The sequence below is a fragment of the Castor canadensis genome, chromosome 8 (genome assembly GCF_047511655.1).
Source record: "Castor canadensis chromosome 8, mCasCan1.hap1v2, whole genome shotgun sequence".
Classification (NCBI taxonomy): domain Eukaryota; kingdom Metazoa; phylum Chordata; class Mammalia; order Rodentia; family Castoridae; genus Castor; species Castor canadensis.
In genome coordinates this window covers 28,839,930-28,862,742 of record NC_133393.1, presented here as the reverse complement: position 1 = coordinate 28,862,742, position 22,813 = coordinate 28,839,930, and the positions used below count along the sequence as shown (strand labels likewise).

Here is a 22,813-nt window from a genome sequence, read left to right as displayed (position 1 = left end):
CAACAGTTTTATCTTGAAGAAAGAGTGAAAGGATGTGAAATCTATGGGCAAGCTTCTTAGCAGCATGTTTAACAAGCAATGGACCACATACAAGAGCCATCATATGACATTGGATCACAATTTGTCACCCACATGACCACAACATCACAAGCCAAAATTAACCAATTAGAAATATGAAATTATAGTGAAAATTCTCACCAGTGAAACAGCTTTGAAAGAACGTATAACAAGGTCTAAATGGTGGAAGGTACTCTGAGATATCCAGAATGTTTTTGAGCAGACCCATCAAAAAGTGTGTTATTTTTAGAATTTTCACTTAAAGGAAACTGTTCCTGTATTCAGGAATATCCATGATCATGCATTCTACAAGTAACTTAGTTCCATGAGTTCATAAGTGTCAACATGGCTTGTTGACCCTTACATGAAAACCAGAAGTGACTGGATCAAATCTCAAATGCAGCCAGTCAACACCTGTGAGTGGTGTGAACTCCAAGAGGATGGAGCCAGGCTCTTCCTATCTTCCACTTTTGCTGAGAGATTTTTGTCCCTATGTGCTTAAAATATATCTTATGAACAGGTGAATACTGAATGAACCACAAGCACTATCCTAAATTAACTGGTTATTCCAGTCTTTGAGAATCACCTGGGGCTCAAGATAAACTGGAGATGCAAATTAAAGGAGAATCAGTTCCTCTACCTCCCGGTTCTAAAGAACATAAGGCATCCCATTTCTGGAAGTTCAAGAGAAATACTAACTAGGACAGGAAGACTTGATTCACTTGCCATGAGTGAAAGTTATAACCTTCATCTTTTTTTTCCTCCCCCATTTTTTGATTCTCTCAAGGATTATCTTCGGTTATTCCAATCTTGCTTAAAAATGGTCTCTTCCTCCCTGTTCTTCCCTCCAGGCTGGTGAGGGAGCCTGCATTGTGATCTCTGAGGGGCTCTTTATCCAGATAACAAACTCCCTTCCACAGTAATTGATTATTGAAATAATCTTCATTCTACCTGTAATTATGCACGTTGATAGTCTCAGCTGTTTAACTAAGGTACAGTGTGGAAGTAAAATGTTCTGAGCCATGCTTTTGAAAGACCCAGGTAGCACCTGAAGCCAACAATTCTTCTAGCTCTTCTCAGTGAATTAAATAACTTAGAACTAAGTTACTTGTAGAATGAACAACCCCAGTGTTCCAGAGCCTGGGTAGCTCAGCTGGTAGAGCATCAGACTTTTAATCTGAGGGTCCAGGGTTCAAGTCCCTGTTCAGGCGCTGAAACCAGTTTTTTACTTTAGGCCTGATTGACCACAGGATTCATAGGCTTTGCAAAAAGTAGGGCAATAGGGAAAATTTGATTTAATTACTCAAAATTATGCCATTTTTACATTCCTTTCAGGGGTGTTGGAGAAGCCCCTTATATTACAGAACAAGATGCAATTTGGGTTGGCCCTACTCACAAACTCTGTGACATTTGTCTCAGCACTCCCACATCATAGACAGATCCAGGTACACAGTCCCACTCTGAGTGAAACTGTTAATGAACTAAAATCTAAAGATGTTTTGAAATTGTGTTAGCCATCCATTTTGTGTTTTCTTACAAATCTACTCTCCTTATCCCGAGATTTAGGTAACATATAAAAACTCTGCTAACCAATATCTGTGCCCTTTTCTTTGCACTCTAATATAGATTTTTGTAAGCTATTGAATGACACTTGGAAAAAAAAGCCAAAGTTTTCACTTTGTGGGTACTGCATGTGCAGAACGAGAGTTGCATTTACTTTATGCCATTTCCCTCACTTCCATTATGTCTTGTGTTCCCAGAAGAGGAGTGAAGAGATTTCTGCCAGAGAAACACTGAATCTGAATAATTGTGTCTCTCCCCGCTGATCCCCACCTTCAAACTGGATCTCAGAAATCCTCCAGCTAGAGGGTCTAAAGAAATCCTCTGTGCTTGGATGTGCCTGGCATATCAATGTGAGGTAGCCCTTCAACAGAAACATTACTAAGATCAAAAGTCTGCTGTTTCCCAGTTGAACCTCCTGACTTGGTTTTCAGACCTAATTCGGTTGGTGAAAGGATCCGATTTCCAAGACAAGCCACAGGAATCCAAGGCTTTGGGGACTCTCATGACCTCCCCAAGTGTGGCTCAGTATGGGCCTCAGACTGCTATCAAAGACTTTCATGGCTAAGCAGATCATTAAACTCTACACTGTTAAACAACCTATTCAGGTACACAATTTCAGGGCAAATGTAACCCATAAATACATCCTTCCTTTATATTAAGTCACATTTAGATTACTTATACTATCTGAGACAATGCAAATGCTATGTAAATAGTTGTTATAGTGCACTAAGGGAATAATGACAAGAAAAAAAACTCTATGTGGTCATGTTCAGTACACATGCAATTTTTTTCTGAATATATTCTCACAGTTGGTTGAGTCTGCAGATATGGAGGCCAAATGTACACTGTTTTATCTAGTCTTTTTTTTTTTTTTTTTTTTTTGTAGTACTGAGGACGCAGACAGCCTTACACTTGCTAGGCAGGTACTCTACCACTTGAGCCATGCCCCCAGCCCTTTTAATCTACTCTAAATGTGGCTTAATTAGATGTGCATAATTCAATAATCAAACAGAATATAACAAAATGCTGTGTGTGCCAATACTACTGTGATAAAAAGCCTGACACTGTTGTTGATGCTTGACTGCTGACAACTTTGAACCCCAATGCCTCTCTTCTGCTCTTGTTCCACATCTGGGCCGCTGATAAGAAAGCTTACCCATTTGGAGCTTCAATACCACATAGGCCATGGCAGGAAGTTCAAACTCTGAAAGCCCTGGTTTTCACACAGGAATACTCATCCCGATCCCACTCCTTGATGACAAGAAAAATACAGTGCCACTCTCTGCTTCCATCACTCATGCAAAACAGATTGGGTGCCTGTTCTGCCCTCCCTAAAAAAAACCTCCATTTATGGTAAATCTTTTCTTTCCCTCAAGATGAATGTATGGCTTCATTAGCCTCAATGTACAATATTAATTAGAAGAGGGGCCATCCTATCTCTATGGGGTGTTCACAATTGGTGCTCTGAGCAAGATGTCCAGGTGACATTAGTTTTTTTTTTTTTTCTCATGCTTATTGGATAATAAATCTAGGGGCAAACTTTGAAGGAGTAGGATATTTACATTATCTTAAAATATCTCCTCACAGGTTAATTTGATTACAGCACGATATCTACTGCCCTGAAGTACCCAGGTGAAACCCCCTCGAACTATCAATATACACTTAAAAAAGAAAATGAAGGGCAGGAGGGTAAAATAGGTCTTATTTGTAGGGGAGATTCTACTGGGAGGGGGTGGGCATAAGGAAATGGTGAACAAGGGTGAATATTATGGATGTATTTTACACTCATATATGAAAATAGAAGAATGAAACCTGTTGAAACTGTTCTAAGAAAGAGTGGTAAAGTGGGAAAAGGGAGACCTATGGAGGGGATAAATTTAAGGCATATTGTAAGCACATATGTAAATATCACAATGTATCCCCCTGTACAAACTATTATATACTAATAAAAATTTTTAAAATGTCTCCCCACAGTTTAAATTGAAAGGTTATAAATTGAAAGTTATAAATTGAAAGGGAGAAACAAAACCAGTAATTACAGGTAACATTTTGACTGGATGACCAAAATGCATGTCACTATAAGGGATAGATGGAAATAGTGTCACTCTAAATGTGATACTCTGAGAAGACACATTGCCTGGGTGGCATTGAAACTGAAAATGCATAACATCAATCTAACCATGAGAAAACATCAAACACAAAGTAAAGGATGCTTAGTGATGTTTTAAAAAGATAAGGCAAAGTAGGACTCTATTCTTCAAACATGTCAGTGTCATAAAGACCTATTCTAGATAAAAAGAAAGATAAAGAAAATACGTACTAAATGAAATGTTCAAACCTGAATGGATCCTTTTTGTGGATGGAAAACATTATAAAGAACATTTTTAGATGATCTTGAAAGGTTGGTATGCAGATGATAGATCAGATTAAAAATATTTTATCAACATAAATATGAAAATAATGAATATACAGTGGTCATGTAACAGAATAGCCCTGCTTTCAGGTTATATACATTGTGTGTTTAGGAAAGCAGGGAAAGGATTTATGTAATGTACTTCAAATTGTTCAGAAGGAAAGAGGACTAGGGGTATAACTCAGTGGTAAAACTCTTGCCAAGCATGTGCAAGGCCCTGGGTTCAATCTCCAGAAGCACAAAAAAAGGAGGAGGAGGAGGAAGGGGAGAGGGAGGAAGGAATGGCAGAGGGAGGAAAATAAAAAGATAAAACAAATGGGAGCCAGGTGTGGTAGTACATGCCTGTAATCTTAGCACTGAGGGGATTGAGACAGGAGGATTATGAGTTGGTGTCACTTAAAGTATTTTATCTTTTGTAAATTTGAAATGATTTCCAAATAAAACATTTCAAGTCAATTAAGTTTGCTAGTACACATAATCATATACATCAAGAGTTATTAGACTTTAAAAAAATTTACTTATAAGTTCAGCTTAATTTATAAGGTTTGTATTTTTATATCATCTAGATTACCCTTAGTCCAAGTATAAAAGAAATCAGCATATGTTATATTATTTAATGTACTTTGTAAATTATGTTAGCTAGTACCTAGTTGTAGCATTAATTATCAGACTTTCTTTGACCAATACCATGCTTTTTCACATATATATGATATAAATGTATTTATAATATATAGAGAAACACAGGTAATTTAATGAATTACAGCTATGAAAGGTGTCAACGTGAATGTCCACATTTTTACATGAATTAAAACATGCTAGTACCACTGCACACATTGGCATTTTATGGTGACTACATGATTTGGAGGAGAAACACAGCTACTTTTATTGTTATTGTATGATGGTAGCAACAAAAAGAATCTATTCTACATGACTAGTGAGCTTTTTGATGCCAGATAGTTCAAATTTTGTATAAGATATAGTAAAATTTATTTTTTTATTCATTTATTCATATGTGCATACATTGTGCCATTTTCCCCCGTCCCCCACACTCTCCCTCTCCCCCCCAAGATATAGTAAAATTTTTTTTTTTTTCATTTTTCTTTTATTATTCATGTGTGCATACAAGGCTTGGTTCATTTCTCCCCCCTGCCCCCACCCCCTCCCTTACCACCCACTCCGCCCCCTCCCGCTCCCCCCCTATAGTAAAATTTTTGAACATGTTAAAATAAAATCAGAATAGCCAATGACAGAAAAATGGTCAATGTTCCCAAACTTCAGGCATATTGAGATCACCTGGGAACTTTTTTGTGCGCGCGCGCGTGTGTGTGTGTGTGTGTGTGTGGTGCTGGGGATCAAACCTAGGACCTTGTACATACTTGCTAAGCGCTCTACCACTGAGCTACATCCCCAGCGACTCGGTTGGGAATCTTTCAATATACTGAAGCTAGGCTCACACGCCTAGACATTATGATTTCACTGATACAGGTTGTCCGCTCTTGCACTGGGGATTTTAAAAGCTTCTCAAATGATTGTACTGTGCAGCATAATTTGGGAACCATTGAGAGCTTCCCAAGTGTGATTCCTGATCTAGCAACATCAGCATCACCAGAAGTACGACTCTTCAGATCTACGGAAAGAGAATCTGCATCACAACAAAATATCCAGGCAAATCCAATGCACTTCAGAGTGTTAGAAGCCCTGGCTCAGAGCAGTAAGAATTACTCAAAGGTGTCATATGCCAGCAGTATCAGCAGCGCCCAGGAACCAAATGTGATGGTTAATCTTGATTTGCAACTTAATTGGATCCAGAGATGCCTAGATTAGTAAAGCACATGTCTGGGTATGTCAAGACATTATATTTTATTGTCCGATAGATTATTAACCAATTTCCATTAACCACCGATTCATTAATCTCCCCAAGAATCCTGAGATAGGAATTGCTATCCTAAATTTGTAAAAGCAAGGAGAGGGTTAAGAGAGATGATAACCCAATTTGTAAGTAATGCAGTCTAATTTCACACTTTGCCATCCGCCCAAGTAGTTCTGCCCTCTCTGCCCCAAAGTCACCCCTACCCCGCGACCTGCAACCCAGCCTCCATCGACTTTAGGGCTCTACACGCTACAGCAGATTCGTTTCTTGCACCTCAAACCTGGACAGTTGACAAATGAAAATTATTTCGAGATCCTGGAGTGTTTCCTGAACCAACTGAACACAATCTGAATACGGTGCTCTCGGTGACGCCGTCTTTGCAGAAAGAAGGCAGTAGTGGAACTCCATTACTAAGCGGTCGCTTGGTGAGCCTGGCAAGCCAGGGAGTGGGAATCTTACTTAAAAGAATGATAATGCACAAATAGGTTTTGTGATCTCCAGGACAATTGCTAGGTAATAAAAAAAAAACAAAAACAAAACCAAAAGCCACACCTTTTTCACTCCTCCCCGTCGGGGAATCGAACCCCGGTCTCCCGCGTGACAGGCGGGGATACTTACCACTATACTAACGAGGAAGAGATACCTACCGGTTTAGAAGAATCTCAACTGAAGCGGCAGCCACTCGTTGCAAACTGAACTTTTTTCTTTAGGAATTCTTGGAAATTTTACAAGATTCTATAAAATATGGGAGGCTGAGGCAGGAGGATTTCGAGTTCAAAGCCATTCTAGCTAGCAAGACCCTGTCAAATAATAATAAATAAAATAATAAAATAAAATAAAACTCCCTGTAGAGAATTCCATGTTACTTCGTAAATCTAAAAACAACTCTCCAAAAGTTAATGACCATTGCGATTAACAGCACAGGAGTGTGCATTAATAGTAAAAAATGACTCAAACTTTCAAAAGCTCCCTCAACTCGAAGTGTCCTCCCTCTCTCCTCAACTCGGGTTTACTTGTTTTAGATTTACTTCAAGGGTCACCTTCCTCTGGGACTTTATGTAGAATAAAGATAAAATGTTAGTTTAAGGGCTGGAGATGCGGCTCAAGAGGGAGAGTGCCTGCTTTGCCAATGTAAGGCTATGTGTTCAAACCTCAGTCCCATCCTCCAAAATAATGATAATAATAATAAATTAGTTTAACATGTTGGTCTTAAACCGGGCGCCGGTGGCTCACGCCTGTAATCCTAGCTACTCAGGAAGCAGAGATTAGGAGGATCGTGGTTTGAAGCCAGCCTGGGGCAAATAGTTAGCAAGACCCTAGCTTGAAAAAACACCACAAAAATAAAGAGGTGGTGGTGGTGGTGGTGGTGGTGGTGGAGTGGCTCAACGTGTAGGCCCTGAGTTCAAGCCCCAGTACAGCAATGACTAGATAAATAAATAAATAAATAAAAATAAAATATAGATCTTTAAAGATTGGGACATAGCTTAGATGGTAGAGGATCTGCCTGTTAAGTGTGAGCCCTGAGTTCAAGCCTCAGCTTATTTCCATTTCTTGAATATTCCCATTTATAGGATTATTCTTCAGTGATATTCCACCTGACCTTCATATGTGGCCTCAAAGTGGATATTCACTGTTGCAATTTGAGGTAGCCGAAAAATGAGTGTGTGAACTGACGGAAAAGCAGTTATGCCAAATAAGCCATAGGAACTGCCACAAACTGGGCGGTTTAAAACAGCAGAAATTTATTTTCTCTTAGTGCTGGAATCTGAGTCTGAAATGAAAGTGTCAGCAGAGCCCCCTTTCCTTGAAGGCTGTAGGGAAGAATCCTTCCTTGCTTCTTCCTGCCTTCTGCTGGCTCCTGGCAATCCTAGGATCCTTGACTTGTAGCTGCGCCTTTCCACCTCCGATATCACCTGGCCCTCCCCGTGTCTCTTTTTGTCCTCTTTTCTTACGAGACACCAGTCATTGGACATAGGGTCCACCCTAAACCAGTATAACTTCAGCTTAACTAACTACACCTGCAAAGGTCCCATTTTCTTACTTAATACACTGTCTAGCCTAGGTTGACCTTCATACGATAAATAACGCCTAGTTACATGATTCAATAGTAGAGGAAGCCCCATGTACAAAATCGACAAAAGAAATAAAATACAAATACATATAACAAGAAATATACAAGGTGGGTAAGGGGGGGAGGAGGGAGGGGGGTAGAAATGACCCAAACATTGTATGCACATATGAACAAAAGAAAAAAAAAGAAATATACAAATCTAATCTATATGAGAATAACTGTAAAACATAATAACAGGGAAAACACCGAAAAAGAAACACAGGTAGGAGTGGAGGGGATGGCTGTTCCAGAAATTAAAGCCTTTATTATTTTTGTTGCAGTATGGGGGTTTGAATTCAGGTCTGGAGCTCTACCACTTGAGCTAGCCTCTAGATCATTAGAAAGTATGCATCTATATTTAATGCGTCTATAATTAAAACACCATTGGCACTCATCAATAACCATACCATTAGTGTAGTGGAATAGAATACTAGGTCCAGAAGTAAACCAAATCATTTATGGATATTTAATATATGATAAAGCATGCATTTCAAACCAGAGATACAATGATAAGACTTTTTGGTAAATAGTTAAGAAACAACTTGTTAGCCAATTAGAAAGAGCTGAAATGAAATTCATACTTCACTTCCTATGCAGAAATACACTTCAAGTAGATCAGTGACCTAAATGTAAAATTTGAAAACCTGTAAGTTTTAAAAAGAATCGTGTGTGAATTCCCTTGTAACCTACATATAAAAAGAATTTCCTAATTATGATTTAAAAGCCAGATATCAAAATATCAAAGAATATTTGGTATATTAAGTACCTAAAATATTCTAATTACAAAAACTATGATAAGGAATGCAAATTGATACAGTCCTTATGAAGGGAAACAAAGAGGGCTGACAAATGATGAGAGGAGGGGAGGACATTTGCAGTGTCTTTCACAGATGAAGGTTAATCCAGATATATATAGATGTTTTAACAATTGAGAGAAAGGAGACTAGAGGTAAGGCTCAAGCAAGAGTGCCTGCTTTGTGAGCACCTGATTTCCAAGCCTGTAAGTCTAAAGTTTAAACCCCATGCTACCTAAAGATAAAAACTTTTTTTTAAAAAAAGGAAAGGACCAAAACATAGCAAAATGGGCAGAGTATATTAATGGATTTATTTTAGAAAATATATATATGCCCTTGCACATGTGAAAGTATATTCAAACTCTGTAATAAGGAATTCTAAATTGAAATTACATGGAAATGCCATTTCTCTGCTGTAAGATAGGCAAAAATTTTTAAATATGCCAAGACTATGGGGAACAGGCCTTGTCTTTTATTTCTGGTGGGAATGCAAGTTGATGCAATCCTTATGAAGGATAATTTGACTCATCACACAAAATTACCATATGCATTAATCATTCCTGCCAGCAATCCAAATTCTAACAATTTATCCTGGAAGTCTATTTCCAACAAAATGAAAAGCAAGATGGGTAAACCAGAAACTGGCCAGATGGAGTGTTGTAGGAGGTCAATAGGAATGAGCTGGAAAAGATGGAAGAAAAGGCCCAGTGTGTGGGGGGGGGTGACATTTCAAGTCTATATTTGCATATTTTTGACTTTTAAAATGTTATGTTGCATGTATGTATGAATAAACAAGAACAGAGAACATATTCAAAACGACACGGACCTAATTATTTCCAAAGAATAATCTACGGAAAAAGAAAGGCGAGAACTAGCACAATAAGCTCTTGGGTGCAATATTTTGACTGCTCATCGTCAAGTTCAAGACAAGATGAACTATCAACATCACTGAACTCTGCACCTTCGTTTCTAAGTTTAGCACAACGTGCACAGAAGCCACGCACTAGAACCCATGATCAGCGTCATTTACCATAATGCAAATTCTGGGGTTTTGACAAAACAGTGAGAGAGACAACTAAGACAATTCCAAAACGTTGTTTTCCAACCTGGTCCTTTGTTTTTTTTGGGCAAGGTGAGGCAAAGATGTTACATTAGAATCACACCACGCCAGGAATAAAGAACCATTTCCAGGGAATGTTTACAAATGGCGTGTTTCATTTCATTGTTTTTGTGACGCCCTTTTAAAATTTTTCTTGAATACTCGGGGATGTGCTAGTAAGGAGTAAGGATAATTAGAAAAGTTCCTCTTTCGATTTTTTTCAGTTTTGGCTGTTATGTTCTTTCTCTTTCTTTCAAATGTAGTTAAATCTAGGTGTAAGTAATACAGACACAAAAGAACCTCATAGCGCCTGAACAGGGACTTGAACCCTGGACCCTCAGATTAAAAGTCTGATGCTCTACCGACTGAGCTATCCAGGCTCCACGAAAGGCTCTTTACTTCTTACCATAAAGTGACTAATCACCAAAAAAGTATCATCGACACAAGGAAGTTGTTGAGGTTTTTCAATGATGTCCTGGGCTTCAACACTGCAAGCGTATTATGATACCCCAACCATCTATTCTTCACACAATTACCGCACAGTGTTTATTGCAGGGGGAATGGCAAGGAACGTCAGGCTCAGAGTAAGATGACAGCCATCGATAGTGACTATTCCCGCAGTTAGTGATTGCAGACAGGTCTCTTAAAGGCCGCACCAGCAAGTTGCAGGTGGCTTTAGAACGGAAGCGCGGGCTCCTTCCTTCCTTACCAGATGATTTGGGGTAGGAAGTACCATTTCACCAACGGCTTCAGTAAATGGGAAGAAACTTTGGAAAAACCGTAAGTGGGAAAAGAAGCATGAAGGTCATGGCAGAAGGCAGGCGTTTCAATTTCCATTGTTTCTACGTGTGGATTCGCATTTCTCTGCCTCTTCATCGACACACGGAGAGTCCACATTTGCCCTTGTTTTCTGTTTGTTCGTTTTTTAAATTCCACATTTTCCCATTTTTCACTGAGATGCAAAATAGGACAAGAAACTTAGTGCAGCGCTGACTCCTCCAGCCTACGCTGAAATCGGCAGCATCTGCTTCGTGGTTCTCGTGGGACTAGGAATGTGAATGGCGGAGAGAAAAAGAAATACGCTAGCAGAGAATGGTTTCGATCCATCGACCTCTGGGTTATGGGCCCAGCACGCTTCCGCTGCGCCACTCTGCTTCCAGGCCGCTACTGCGTTTTTCTATTCCTAGAATTTATTCATATCTTAACATATGTCCTGTTCTGAGAATACTCTTCCATCCATTTCTTCTAGCCTGTTTCTTCTCTCTCTCTCTCTCTCTCTCTCTCTCTCTCTCTCTCTCTCTCTCTCTCTCTCTCTCTCTCTCTCTCTCTCTCTCTCCTTATTTACTGAAAAAAAGCTGATTTATTCGGACGGCACTAAAAGAGTATAGAATGACGGGCAGCTATACAAAAGAGCGTAGTACCTAGCCTCTGCCTTTCATCCTGGGTTGGCTTCATGTTTCCTTTTCAAAATTGTCTACGAACAATCTCTAAATCGTCTACATCTCTGCAACTTAGTCAAGAAGACGGAAATTCCGAAAACCTTTCTCAGAATTTGATTTTCGATCAGCAGGGTCTTTACACGCTAATTTCTAGGGATGGGTTTAGAATTCGATTTCGTTTCTCTTCCGTGCCTCCCACAGCCCAGGTAATGTTCTGACAGCTGATGGAACATCTTGGCCCCTCTGCATCCTGGGCAAGGCCAAGGACAGGGTAGAGGCTCGGTGTGGCTATGTAACCCTGTCTCCTGCCTGGTCTTTAGACGTTGGATCGGAAAACTGAGGGTCAGATCGCTTTCTGGTTAGGTCCCGTTTTTTAAGCCTTCTCCTAGTTAAAACAGGTCAGTTTTCCTTTACTTCCCTAGGCACTTGGCCTTAGAGAAGTTATCAAAGCCCAAAATGAATCTTCGTTCCAGTATACGGTCACCTGTTGCAGGTTTAAAACCAGACGTGGAGGCATTCTTCTCCCCACGTGGCTTTAGGCCACACTCATCACAAGATTTAGATTGCTCTAATGTTAAAAATTAATAAATCTTGAACTACTGGAAGGTGAAACTTTTAATAGAGTCTAAAAATTCTGGTTCTTAAAGAACCAAAAACCATAGTTCATCAAAGGCAGAGAGAATATCAGTTTCTTTTCTTTTTTTTAACTTAGAGTTTAGACTTTTACTTATGTTTTTATTATCCTATTTTTTGGCAGTATTGGGCCTCACACTTGCTGAGCAGGTGCTCCTACCACTTGAGCCAGTCCACCAGCCCTCATATCAGTTTCTTGTTTATTCTTATCATATTATTATTGTGCTACAGGCACATTGTGACATTCACAAAAGTGTTTACAACATATCTTAGTCACATTCACCCATCCATCACTCTCCTTTATCCCCATCCCCCATTCCTGAAATAGTTTCAACAGGTTTCCTGTTTCCGTTTTCATACATGAGTACATAGTATTTCCATCCCGTTCACCTCCTCCACCCTTTCCTCATATCCTCTGCATATCTTGATGCCCACTGACCACCAGTATTCTGAGTCCAGAATTGTGCTCATTGTTGCTGAATGGATGTGCTGATTCATCCCTTTTCTAAACTGTTCTTTCCTTTTCAATCCCCCTCTCCAATTCTGCAGGGCACTAGTTCTCTTTTCTCTTCTCTGCTACAGAAGCTAAAGACTTTGCCTTGACCTCCTAAGAATGAAGTCTGGGGGCCAGCAATTCCCCAGCTGGTTTCACTCTGTGAATTTTACTTATAATTTTATAAAATTATAATGTAAAATTACCTCCATCCAAAAGAGGATTAGTGGCCTTTGGTCTTGTAAACCAGTAACTTTTAATCCTAAATGGCTTATTCCAGCAAGACCAATCTAAATCTTGTGTATTCTTCCCTTTTTGTGGGCATTTATTTCACTTTGGTTTCCAGGCATACAGTACATGTATTTCATTTCAGTCATTCTCTCTCTTTATTCTCACTTTTAGCTTCAAAATTATCTTTCATTTTCTATGAAGCTGTAAGAGTTTTTATTTAGAAACCTTTGTTCGTAGTTCAGCTATAGATTGCTGCAGCTAGAAACATTGCTGGTGACATTTTTTATCATGGAAGGACCAAGCCAGTATCAGTCTCACAAGATTCTGAGGATGATTTCAGCTCCCCATAAGATGGGCTTCATGGGTTTGAGACCTATGAGTCTCACAGCCCTCTCTCCTTCCCCAAACTGCTGTTGAGGCTTTATGCTTTGCAATTGCACTTTTGAAATCCTTAATAGTTTTATTTTTAAACTTGTGTTTTGGTGAGGTCCAATAGGATAACACATGCATGGGTATGACAAGTTAGTAGAAGTCTTAATTCTAAAGGTCCTGACTCCTTGGGAGTTTTCAGCAGCCAATTTGCCCTACCTTAAGAGGCCTGCCCAGCTCTACCATCACCTCCACTAGTAAACCCCTTAGGGGATCTAGGGGAGAGGAATTAGGGTTAGGATTTGTCAGCTTAAACCCAGGACTTGTTGGAGTAATACATGGTGGCTGTTGTTCCTGCTGCTGGCTGGCATACTGGCAGTAACAGGGTAAATTGGGAGAGAATCTTGGTGGTAATAAACCTCTAAACCACACCCATATGCGTACATATTCATAATTTTAACGTTGCTTTCCCTTGCATTTTGAACAAAGGCTCCCCATTTTATTTTTCACTGGCTGTTACAAATTGCATAGAAAACCTGGCTCCCTAAATTTCCTTGGTGTTTCGTTCTTTTTCCTTGGCTCCTTCAGTCTCTTTGTTATCTTGAAAAACAACAGGCCCCAGATGCTCAAAGAATTAACTTGAGGTTTTAATGTGGATGTCTGAATTGAATTGTACTGAACCCTCCCTGAAGCAAATTTCATTCCAGAGGGGAAACAAAATACAAACATTTAGAGAATACCAATTAAGAATATCTTTAAGAACTAAATACAGAAAAGAACTCTTAGTAAAGGGAGAAAATCTGGGCTCTGCAGCTCAGTAGAGTGGTACTGAAGTGGTAGAATGCTTGCCTCCTGTGTAAGGCCCTTGGTTCAACCCCCCTCCCCAAATTATAAAAAGGGGACATTATAATAAGAAGGACAATGATTAAATTATTGGCAAATTTAACTAACTACATTAAAATAAAAGAAGTTTTTCATTAAGAATATCCCACCTGCCATTCAACAAAGGAATAAAGGAGAGGTTAAATAAGAAATTTGGTACAAACGAAGAAAAAAAAGTAGAAAAATATATTTACGTGAATATTTTAATGAATTAAAAGGTGAAAAATATGTGGCTAGAGTGTAGCTCAGTGGTATAGCACTTGTGTTTGATCCCAACACCACAAGAAAAAAAAAAATGAAAGAGAAGTAAAGAGATATGAACAATAAAAGTTCCAAATGAGAAAACAGGCAGAGAGATAGAAACTGAGCCTTGAGTACAAATTTGGCCGGTGATATTTGCGTTTAGTCTCTGGATCCTGGAACTGAGATAGCATGTCATAGGTAGTCTTTCTTTTTTGTTTTAAAAATAGCACCACTTCTTCTAAGAGAATAAGAGAAAAAAAATTTCCCAAGCTAAGGGTTAAAAATTGTATTTGATGCAATAAAAAGACATGATGAAAAGAATATTAGAATTGTAAGTGAAGTTTTGCCTATAACTCTCATAAACCAAATATTCACTGGTGTTAGGGACACTATTTACGGTTAATTAGGGTAATTGTTTTAATCAACACATCTTTAATGAACACATAGAGGAAAATTCTCCAGCTGTTGGAACACTATGCATTATATAGAAGATACCCTTCTGGGTTCAATTCCAACTCTTTAGTTTACAGCCTGGCAAATTGTGAATAACTGATAACAATGACAAATAATTCTTGCCTATAAACTTGTAAACTTTGTCTTGTCTAGTAAATTTTCAAATGATTTCCCTCCCCATTTCTACACTTATTTCAATATTTCTTATGTGTGTCTGTTCTTTAGATTCTCCTTTGAACTTGTAAAAATCTGCCTGCTTCATTCATTATTAGTTAGTAAAGTCTTTAACATGCTAAATTTTATAGCTGTATGAGAGTTGTGGCTTACTCTTCATTGAAAATCACCTTTCATGGGCTGGAGATGTGGCTCAAGTGGTAAAGTGTCTGCTTTTCAAGTATGAATCCCATGCTCATTGAAAAAAAATGAAAAACAACCTTTTTATCTACTGTGTTCAAGACAGTTCTAAGTGAGGATAAGAAACTGATTAAACCTTTGTCTTCAGACAGCTTGCTACCTTACACATAGATTCCATATTGAGCAATTATTTTTAAAAGACGTTAAAATCAGTAAAGATACTTATTATCTCAGTATTGAATTAGCTGAATTTTCAAAAGCCATTAATGTAAATCATGTTTATAAATGTAATTGTATTAAGTCATTAGTCTTTTAAATTTTCACCTATATGTGTAATGAAAAAATTTGCATGCTTCTATTTTTACATGTCCTAAATTTTATTACAAATCAAGACAGAGAAGATGCCTACCGATGTAAATTATTAACATTTTTAGATAATTAACCTCTAATAACTTCGTGACTTAGATATTATTTGAACAATGAAAAGATTCTCTGACCAAACTCTGGTTGGTTTAGTCTGAACTCTCTTCTCAATTAGGCCCTGACATTTGGGTTTCTGCTCTTGTCTCTGCATTGTACAATTTTAGCAGGAGTCTTATTAAGTTAGTTTAGCCAAAACCACCATCCTCTGTACCTGGTGGGACTCTCTTTCTAATTGGGTTTCCCTTCCTTCATCATGCTCCAGATGATGGCTGGCTGATCACCTACATCTGGCTTCACCATCAGTTTAGCTAGAATCCTCCCTTACCCTGGACTTCAAGATACCAATTCCACATCATATATTTATTTTAGACCCTGTCTTCTCAAGCCAATTTCTGATAGCTATGAATAAGTATAACTAACTTGCAGAAAAGTTTTTATTCCATTGACCTCCAGCTTATTTGACAATTTTGTGACTATTGAGCAAACGGTTGCCATCACAAACTACCTGCTTCCTATCTGATGAATCTACCTGGTCTCTGTTTTGGAACTCTTAAAAATAGCTGATGCTGCTTCTTTGAGGTTGGTGGAAGAAAGACTTCAGGTGGGGTGGCAGATGCTTCCTGGTCTTCTGTTGTCCAACTGCAAATCCCAGTGTCGCCATAAAACTCGTTCTTTCTTGCCTTTTGGGTTTGTAAAATAATCCTAAATACTTCTTTCCTCCTATAACTTCTACTTGTGGTGCTGGGCCTTTCCACGTGCCAAACAAGCATTCTACCATTGAGCTCCACCCCATGGCCAGCCCCAACTAAAGCGTCCCAAGTGACCTCAATTCCCTGGAACACCGACAGTAAAGAAAGACATCTCCTGAACTGCTAACCAAGTTGTTGACAAGTGGGACACCCAGTGAGAGATCAGTGCTTCCAGAGCTGACTGCACACATTTGACTTTCATCAAAAGGATATGCAGGGGAGAGTCAGGGGGGAGAACCATGGGGGTTGAATCTAATTAAGATATATTATAAGCACATATGTGAATGTATCCCCCCCCATACAACTATTATATGAAAAAAATAATAAAGTTCCTAAAACTTAAAAAAAGTATAGAAACAATGAAAGTAGAAGTATGAAAAAAATATACCATGTAAATATTGGGCAAAAGAAAATTGATATATTTATGTATTAGTATGTCAGCAAATCAGTCAATAAAGGAGACTTTAATGTAAACTTCGAAAAGGGGAGGGGAAATGAGAGGGAGAAAAGGTGAGGAAGAGTAAGAGAGAGGGTTTGACTGACTAAAGCACAATATATTTACAGATAAAATACCAAGGTAAACCCCACTGACCAATGAACAGACACTTAAACAATGAAGGACAGGAATATGAAACAGGCCATGTTAAGGGGAGGGTGAATGAAGAGGGTAAAGGAGGAACTTTTATACAGTTGAGGAACTTTACACATGCATGAATATGGAACACTGAAAATTGTGAAAGTCACTTTAAGAAGGGAGGTGGGGCCAGGTGCCAGTAGCTCAAGGCTGTAATCCTAGTTACTCAGGAGGTAGAGATCGGGAAGATTGGGGTTTCAAGTCAGCCAGGCAAATAGTTTGTGAGACCCTGTCTCCAAAAACCTCATCACAAAAACGGGCTGGTGGAGTGACTCAAGTTACAGGCCCTGAGTTCAAACCCCAGTACCATCAAAAAATAAAATTTGAAAGAAATTAGGAAAAAGATGTATGCTTTATAGTTTTCTAACACTTCCAAAGGCTTTTATTGATCACCCATTGTTACAGGTGTACACCAGAAACATCATTAGCGAAAGTTTGTTTGCAAAGCTTTGTTTTCCACAGACAACTTGACTTTTCTTGCCTGCCTCCTCCCTCCTGCTGTTTCTCTCCTAACTCTGCAGACCAATAATCAGATGAGACTGCTGACTGGTTTCGAAGATCTAAGAATTAAAAGGCACTCTCTTATCAAAAGAAAATTCCCCAGTACAGTATTAGTCAGCAGTCACTGCACTAGCTGTGCAGAGCTTCAGAGTCTTGGCCTTTTAATCTGCAGATTATTCCCCATTTTACAGGGAAGGAGAAAATAAGTTCAAAGAGCATTCAATTCTGTCTGAAACTAGCCCACAAGCTAATGCCAAGCTGCAATGCGGGGAGACCAGCTTCAGTATCACTTTCCCGCCTTGTATGAACACCAAGACCAGCTGTGCAAAGTGCTTTATGAGGTGACCTCAGTTCTCTGTTGATTTCAGACTTTCCATACCTAAAAAAAATGTTGTGGCTTTGAATTAATAAAAAAAAAAAAAAAAAGCTTCACTCCAAAAATCTGTTGACCGTGAGGAAGCACAATAAAACAAAGCAAAAATTAACCAGAAAGACCCCACTCCTTTCCTGGGGAAAGAATCCCCCCTCCCCACCAGTCACACTGTGGTATCCAGGAAGAAAATAAATTGCACAGGGTGTGCCTCCACTTTGGAAAATCAAAAACACTACTCACCACACAGACCAGAGAATTCCAGTACTAGCTCCCTAAAGGGAAGCCACGGGCTTTGCCACTGGAGGAATTACTGGAAAAGTCACTGTCTTCTGCACTGAAAAGAACTGAAAGAAACAAATGATCCCTGGAATGGCCTTGCAACCATTGTATATTTGTATCACTGAAAAAAAAAAAAAAGGAATATGATAGTAAATCTATATATTTTTCTGCTTTTGGATTTTACTTAAAAAACAAAAACAAATAACAACCCCCCCCATCCCCACCCCTACTCCCGGCAGAAAAAAAAAAAAAAAAAGTCAGGATCTTGGGCTCTGAGAATGGAGACCTTTGTGTCTCTTGGTTCAAAAAACAAGGGAGGGCTGGAGGAGTGGCTCAAGTGGTAGAGCACCTGCCTAGCAAGTGTGAGGCCCTGAGTTCAAACCCCCAGTACCACCAAAAAGAAAAAAAAAAAAAAAAAAACAAGGGAGGGCCTTCTGATAAGAAAGGTTGGGATCTCCACTGGTGTCCAGATGGTGCTCCAAAAAGTCCCCAAGATTCCCCAATACTGGTTTGAGCCAGTAAAGGTGCAAGACTGAGGTGGGTTGAACTACAAGCATGGTGCAAAATTCAACGTGTCAGAAGTGGGATTCGAACCCACCTCTCCACATGGAGACCAGAAACCCCTCGGGAAAGCGAAAAGTTGAGTCTGGCGCCTTAGACCACTCGGCCATACTGACACTTCAACTTTTCTTTGAAGTATATTTAACAATTTCTTATGGATCATGGCTCAGCACCTACTAGAATTCCAATAATCAAAATTATCTCTAAACGAGGGCAAATGAATTTACTAATCGCGAGATGGAAAGGCAGACGAGTACAAATGTTATTTGCAGAACTGAGTAGTTTTGATAACGATGGAGATTGGAGTAGATGAGGGGGGAACAGGGTGTTAAGGGCACTCGCTCCTCGCCTTTCCTCCGGCAGAAACTACCCGTCCAGTCCTCTACCCCGCGGCCCGGATCCTACTACTCTGACCCCCCTTCCTCCTTCCCTTGGTTAGATCTCTGTTTAGAGTCCTGGCCTTGCCTACAATCTTACCAGGATCCTCGAGGGTCACTTTAATCATTGTGACTTAATGTATTGATCCAGCAGGTCCAGCTCCATAGCGGATGCTATCCCTGGACATTTATTCAATGAGTTCTAAAATGAATTTAGACCTCATTTTTTATGCATACATATCTTGCTGTTTAGTTTCCTGGTTTTAATACTGGACTTTGGTTATGCAGGATGGAAGCACTTGAGGAAGCTGGGTAAATGATACATGAGATCACTCTTACTATTTTTGTATCTTTCTATAAATCTATATTTATGCCTATTTTGAAACAAAAATTCTTTTAAAAAACTGAAAAATTCTTAGAAAAACAGTTAGATCAAACATATATTTACTTTTAGACAGGAACATCTAGAAATATATGTGTCACACAATTGAAAGTAGCATGAATCGAATCACTCATGCACAGTGTTATACCACAGTTAGTTAACAAACATGGAAACAGAACTGGTGGGGTGGCTAACATGGTAGTGTCTGCCCAGTAAGCATAAGGTCCTGAGTTGAAACACCAGAACTGCAAAAAAAAGAATAAGAAAAAAAGGAATGTGAAGTGAGTTCATTACAAATATTCTGAATATTTTGCTACTTTAATGCTTTTTTTTTTTTTTTTCCCTAAGTCAAAATACTTTTTGTCTTAAACCAGGCACAGGCATGGTGACATGCTTGTAATCTCAGCACTTCAGAGTCCCAGGCAAGAGGCTCTCAAGTTCAAGACCAGCCTGTCTCAAACAGAGGCTGGAGGAGTGGCTCAAGTTGTAAGGGCCAGTAAGACCCTGAGTTCAAACCCCAGTGCCACCAAAGAAAAAAACAAAAAAGCAAACAACTAAAGAAAGAAGGAAGGAAGATGCAAGGAAGGAAGGAAGGAAGAAAGAAAGAAAGGCTGTTGTCTAGATATTGTGTTGTCTAGATATCTGTAGGGAAATATTTAGGCTTCAATGGAAAACCATATTTTTTGTCTATTGCATACCTTTTGGCTAGCTAACGCAAATTTTACAAGAACTGTCTTATAACTCTTTGAGTTGTAGGTAACTGAGTAATTCAGGGTCATTTTTGTCCATAGATATAGTAATTAATCCAGTGTAGGTGAAGGGAAATCTTCCTCCCCTTCCATTTTACATGCATTTCAACTTTCCTGATCTATACATGAGCCTGTTCTTTGGATTCTCCTTTGAACTGGTTCTAACATCTCACCAACTTCTTCATTAATGAATTAAATAAAATATCACATGTTTATATGTTCATTTTCATATTTATGAGTCATTCATTTTTGAAAATTATCTTTTAACATTATCTTTTTTTTTGGAAGGGAGTGATGGGAATTGAACCTATGGCTTCATGTTCTACCTCTGAGTTACATTCCCACCACCAATTAAAAATTTTGCACCATAGGGCTGGTGGAATGGCTCAAGTGGTAGAGTGCTTGCCTCGCAAGCGTGAGGCCCTGAGTTCAAACCCCAGTACTGCAAAAAAAAAAAAAAAAAAAAAAATTTTGCACCATAAAAGAAAAAAATTATGTGTTTAAAATTTTGATATTTGGGCTGGAGGGATGGCTTAAGCAGTGGAGTGCCTGCATAGCAAGAATGAAACTCTGAGTTCAAACCTTAGTACTGCAAAAAAAAAAAGTTTATTCAATAAATCTTTTGACAATCAAATGTGTGGCTGGGATTACAAAAGTAGTAAGAAATATAATTAGTTCCTGACCTTATGGGACTTGTCATCTAGTAGAAAATAGAGTCAATGCTCACTGATAAGATGTAAATCAATGTTAATTCTTATATTGCTAACTTACTATAAATCTATACTTATGCTTTCTGTATGTTATCTTATACCTAAGTTGATGATATATGATGATATAAATTAATGTAAATTCGCAACTGTGAGGAACTCTGTGGGGAAAACTGCTATGCTAAGAAATTTGCCTTGGCTTCAGGTCATAAAAAACTTTCTTGTCTGGAGTGTAGCTCGGCACTGGAGCACTCACTTGCCTAGTATGCACAAGGCCCTGGGTTCAATCCCCAGCATGAGGGGCGGGGTGGGAGGGGCACTTTCTCGATGAAATTTGAGGGACCAATGCTACTGAAGATAGTAAAGAGGAGAATACTTCAGACAGAAATATTCTGAGATGGAAGGAACATAGTCTATTTAAAAAAGTTACAAAGGACCGGTGGGCAGGAATGACTTATGGCAACAAAGAGCCACTACGGAAGTTGAGGCTAGAGAGGAAGACAGGGGCCAGATTTTGCAGGGGCTCACAGGCCTTCATTTTAAGAGCAGTGAGAAATTATTTCCATATGTTAAAATAAGGGTTGACAGTATGATTTGCATTGTGAAAAGAACATCGGCTATGTGCAGTTCTGTTCACTGATTGAAGGCAGAAAGACAATAGGGTGGCGCAAATGTAGATAAACTGTCAATTTATCATATGGTATGTTCACTATGGTGTTGCTGATCAGAGCCAGGAAAGGAAAGACCACCAGAAATGAGAGCATATTAGGAGCCAGAGGACTGGGTTTCTGGAACCGCAGCCCTGAGTCCTTATTTCTCCTCATATTTATTTGTTAACAAAAGCATGTAGCAATGACGGATGTTTATTCCAATGAGCAAAACAAGAAGTGATTTGAAAAACACTGCTCTACTTATATGTTACTTATTAAAGCCCTTCCCTTAAAGCTTCCAAGAAAGTGGACAAACCAGAACATTCTGCCTTCATGTGTGCTCAGTGTGCTGAGAAACTTCTTGGTGTGCCAAGAGTCATATTCTTCCAGTCTCATGTTTGACAATACTGGAAGACGTGCAGAAATGCCTTTGATTGTCCCCTTCTTCGTCAGCCTATGGTTTCAGCCTGCAGCAATATGGCTGTGTGGTACTTTCTTGTTTTTCATAGAGATGACATCAACTGTGAAGTGAAGATGGATGTGGAAGGATTGGTTCCAAGGACAGTTAGGAGAATAAATAGAGGAATTTCCATTCTTCAGAACCAATTGAGGGAGATTTATCTAGAGAGTTTGATATAGGTACTCTGGAATTTAAGGAACACAGGAATTAATGCGTGACCTGACTGTTGACTAAAAGCATGACCTGAGTAGCGGCTCTGATGGCAGAGTGAGAAGTACAAAGGGAATGAGCTATTCACCCATTAATTTCAGACAGGGATAGGTGTTTTGAGGAGTCAGATATGTACTAAGCCTAAGGAACAGAGGTTTAATGTCTATGGGAAGAGATGCCCTACAAAGGACTACCTGGAGGGATAGACAGAGATAAGAGATAGAGATAGAAGTTGGGTATGGTGGCCAGTGCTTGTAATCCCAGCATTCTGGAAGGTGAGGCAGAAGTTTAAGGCCAGTCTGGGCTGGGTACATAGCAAGACCCTGTCTTAAAAACCAAGAGAGGACAGAGAGAGAGAGAGAGAGAGAGAGAGATGAATCTGGATGGGGCAGACAAACAAGGCAAATCAAGAGAAGCATTGTTTGCACCAAGGCATTCAAGTAGGAGACTCCTCAGAAAAGCAGAACTTCGAACAGGTATAGCAAACTGCTCACCAGCTGTGGATATCTTCCATGACTGAATGTTTTTAAAGCTAGGAGAGAGCTGTAAAGTGACAAAGTGACTGTTTTTCTCCCCTTCCTGCCCTCCTCTTCTCGACATTATCTCTCTATCACTGCTTTGCACTGTGCAGCATCAGAGGAGCCAAAGAAGAATTGAAACTGGAGTTTTGGACCCCAGCCCCAAAGTCCTGGGCTTCCACATGTTGAGTCTGGCCGCTTGCCCCTATACACCAAATAAAGAGACATGGTGAAGGG

At 39.3% G+C, this 22,813-nt stretch overlaps 5 non-coding genes across 5 annotated transcripts; 1 reads left to right on the top strand and 4 right to left on the bottom strand.

The window, feature by feature from the left end:
- The first annotated feature begins 1,195 nt into the window (after positions 1–1,195).
- Positions 1,196–1,268, top strand: Trnak-uuu (transfer RNA lysine (anticodon UUU)). The gene has a single exon. It is a non-coding gene; the product is annotated as a tRNA-Lys (tRNA).
- Positions 1,269–6,466: 5,198 nt separating this feature from the next.
- Positions 6,467–6,538, bottom strand: Trnad-guc (transfer RNA aspartic acid (anticodon GUC)). The gene has a single exon. It is a non-coding gene; the product is annotated as a tRNA-Asp (tRNA).
- Positions 6,539–10,213: 3,675 nt separating this feature from the next.
- On the bottom strand, positions 10,214–10,286 carry Trnak-uuu (transfer RNA lysine (anticodon UUU)). The gene has a single exon. It is a non-coding gene; the product is annotated as a tRNA-Lys (tRNA).
- A 703-nt stretch (positions 10,287–10,989) lies between these two features.
- Trnam-cau (transfer RNA methionine (anticodon CAU)) lies at positions 10,990–11,061 on the bottom strand. Its single transcript has one exon. It is a non-coding gene; the product is annotated as a tRNA-Met (tRNA).
- A 7,474-nt stretch (positions 11,062–18,535) lies between these two features.
- On the bottom strand, positions 18,536–18,639 carry Trnal-caa (transfer RNA leucine (anticodon CAA)). Its single transcript has 2 exons — positions 18,602–18,639; positions 18,536–18,581 (listed from the first exon to the last, which is right to left on the bottom strand). It is a non-coding gene; the product is annotated as a tRNA-Leu (tRNA).
- Positions 18,640–22,813: the final 4,174 nt, after the last annotated feature.